This window comes from Palaemon carinicauda, chromosome 20, assembly GCF_036898095.1.
Source record: "Palaemon carinicauda isolate YSFRI2023 chromosome 20, ASM3689809v2, whole genome shotgun sequence".
NCBI classification, from domain to species: Eukaryota; Metazoa; Arthropoda; class Malacostraca; order Decapoda; family Palaemonidae; genus Palaemon; species Palaemon carinicauda.
In genome coordinates this window covers 88,383,812-88,387,045 of record NC_090744.1, presented here as the reverse complement: position 1 = coordinate 88,387,045, position 3,234 = coordinate 88,383,812, and the positions used below count along the sequence as shown (strand labels likewise).

Sequence of the window (3,234 nt, the reverse complement as noted above, 5' to 3'; positions counted from 1 at the left end):
GTCAGAGAGAGAGAGAGAGAGAGAGAGAGAGAGAGAGAGAGAGAGAGAGAGCAATGTTCAGTAATATTAAGACAACGGTGCAACTGAATTTATATAATTTTTATAGGTTTGCTTATTGTGGTCATTTACAAAATAACGCCTATTGAGACTCTCTCTTCTCTCTCCGAGAGAGAGAGAGAGAGAGAGAGAGAGAGAGAGAGAGAGAGAGAGATTCAAATGAAATTATATAATTTTTGTAAGTTTTCTTACTGTGGTCATATTCAAAATAACCAAAATGAAGCCTATTCCTCTCTCTCCTATGAGGAGAGAGAGAGAGAGAGAGAGAGAGAGAGAGAGAGAGAGAGAGAGAGAGATGTGCAAACCGAATATATATAATTGTTCTAGGTTTTCTTACTCTCGTCATATTCAAAATAACGCCTATGAAGGCCCACACTCTCTCTCTCTCTCTCTCTCTCTCTCTCTCTCTCTGTCTTATAAGGTTTGTTTGACAATTATTCAACCATTGAAAGTTATACGAGTGTGCGACCCTAATACCCATAGGTTACGTTGAACGTATGATGGGATGAAGTATGTAGCTGACGCTTGGTCATTTATAGGAAATCGTGTAAGAGATGGAAAGGAAAAGGGTGGAACTGAAGTGGGAATCCAATGCAGAGTAAAAACTTAGAACGAAATTGAAGTGGTAAATATATGAATAATTTATTCTAATGTTAGGAAAAGGCTGCCATATGTTAAAAAGTCAATTCAGACATAAATAGACAACGAGTATATGATGGCTGGTTTAATACTATGAATAACTGACCACATATTTTGCTTTTAATATTCATCACTCTCGACAAACAGGATATCTTCCTAATCACTGTCGAGGTTGATGCAGACGGGATCAACACCTTCTCGTATGTTGTCAGAGGACCAATACTCGTCCTCGAAGGCTCTGGCTCGTCGCACTGCTCCTGCCCACACCTCCCTTGTTGCGCACAGCTTGGCTTCTTGTAGCTTCACTTGTAGATCTGCCTGGGTAAATCACTGCAAGGTGGAGCGCACATACCGCTTCATGGTGCCCCACACCTGTTCGATGGCGTTAAGCTCGGGATGTGCAGGTGGTAGTCGGACGACTTCATGTCCGCATTCACGGATGACATTGTCAACTGTGTACCTTGGTTCTGGTCGGTTCTTCCTGCAGAGTTGAAGAAGCTCGAGGAAGGGGATTCTGCGGCCCGCCAGCCAATTCACCAACTCTGCTTTCTTGGTGGCGGTGGTGGGGGCAGCGACTTTCCTCCGTCAACTGGCTGTGGTAGGGCGTGTTGTCCAACACCAAAACCGATGGTTCATCCAAGGCCGGTAGAAGTTGCAACGTAAGCCAGCGGAGGAATAGGGTGCTGTTCATTTCCCCGTGGTAGTCACCGGTTTTGTTTTGCAGGGAAGCACAGAAATGAATAATTTACAAAACCGTGTTCTGTGCCTCCTGCTACTACCACAAATCGCTCCCCTTTTCCAGGTGGCACCTGACGGCTGTAGGTGGCACTAGTAGCAGGCTGGGATGTGTCTACCCACTCCCTGTTGTGCTGCCTTCGAGTGGTGAACCATGTCTCATCCACGTATACTACTTGTCTTACGCTTCATGGTGCCCCACACCTGTTCGATGGCGTTAAGCTCGGGATGTGCAGGTGGTAATTGGACGACTTCATGTCCGCATTCACGGATGACATTGTCAACTGTGTACCTTGGTTCTGGTCGGTTCATCCTGCAGAGTTGAAGAAGCTCGAGGCGTGTGGCTTGGTGCGGGAAGGGGATTCTGCGGCCCGCCAGCCAATTCACCAACTCTGCTTTCTTGGTGGCGGTGGTGGGGCAGCGACTTTCCTCCGTCAACTAGCTGTGGTAGGGAGTGTTGTCCAACACCAAAACCGATGGTTCATCCAAGGCCGGTAGAAGTTGCAACGTAAGCCAGCGGAAGAATAGGGTGCTTTTCATTTCCCCGTGGTAGTCACCGGTTTTGTTTTTTGCAGGGAAGCACAGAAATGAATAATTTACAAAACCGTGTTCTGTGCCTCTTGCTACTACCACAAATCGCTCCCCTTTTCCAGGTGGCACCTGACGGCTGTAGGTGGCACTAGTAGCAGGCTGGGATGTGTCTACCCACTCCCTGTTGTGCTGCATTCGAGTGTGTACCATGTCTCATCCACGTATACTACTTGTCTTCCCTCCTTTCGTTGTCGCTGGAGTGCTCGGAGAGCCCCAACACGGCGACACACAACATCTAGCGACTCCTACCTTAGATACATTTTCCTCTGTGAAATCCTGTAGCGGAATCCCATGTTGTGAAGCACTCGCCACATCGTCATTTTTGAGGTTTCCCCTGGAATAATACTTGCTGTCTTCAAACTTTCAGACAGGGTGCCAATAGGAAAGGTTTCCTTTGCTGCAAACTTGGCATGTACATGGCGGCAAATGGCACCAACAGTGAAACTGTCAAAAACGGGTGGTGTGGCCGGGGGTGGCGGTGAGTGTGGCGGTGTCACAGGGGGAGTGGCTGTCCCGCATGGTGAATCTGGCCGAGAACGTGTGTTTCGCTGAACCAGCAATCGCACTGCATTTGTGGTCATTCCCATGACCTCTGCAACGCGATCGTAGGGTCTTTTGGGGAAAGGAAATTGGATAAGATAACATGTTCGTAACTATCATGTTGAGATTTTTTTTTACCAGGCAACAATCAAAATAATGTTCTCTTTTATTATCATAGGTAGCTGTGAAACATAGTGACTGGTTCATCTGTAACTACGGAATACAACTTTGATTTATTACTTACCTATTCAAACTTATCCTCAGTTTCGTTTCAATATGCTCTTGGTTGAAGATAGGGAAGAGTTGTAGTTCGATGACTCCTTTGCACCCACGCGGACATCGCTGCATGTTGGCCATGGTTAAGAGCGATGAAATACTCTAAAATAGAAGTGAGTTTCTATTATCCTATAGCAGCTTTAAAAATATAAATGATGATATATAAATGATGATGATGATATGATATATATATATATATATATATGTATATATATATATATATATATATGTGTATGTATATATATATATATATATATAATGCACACATGTTATATATATATATATATATATTATATATATATATATATATATAATGCACACATGTTATATATATATATATATATATATTATATATATATATATTATATATATATATATATATATACACACACATAT

The 3,234-nt window shown here is 43.7% G+C and overlaps 1 pseudogene; it reads right to left on the bottom strand.

Annotated features, from left to right (window-relative positions):
* Nucleotides 1-816: 816 nt before the first annotated feature.
* On the bottom strand, nt 817-2,919 carry LOC137659965 (uncharacterized; annotated as a pseudogene).
* Between the last annotated feature and the right edge of the window lie 315 nt (nt 2,920-3,234).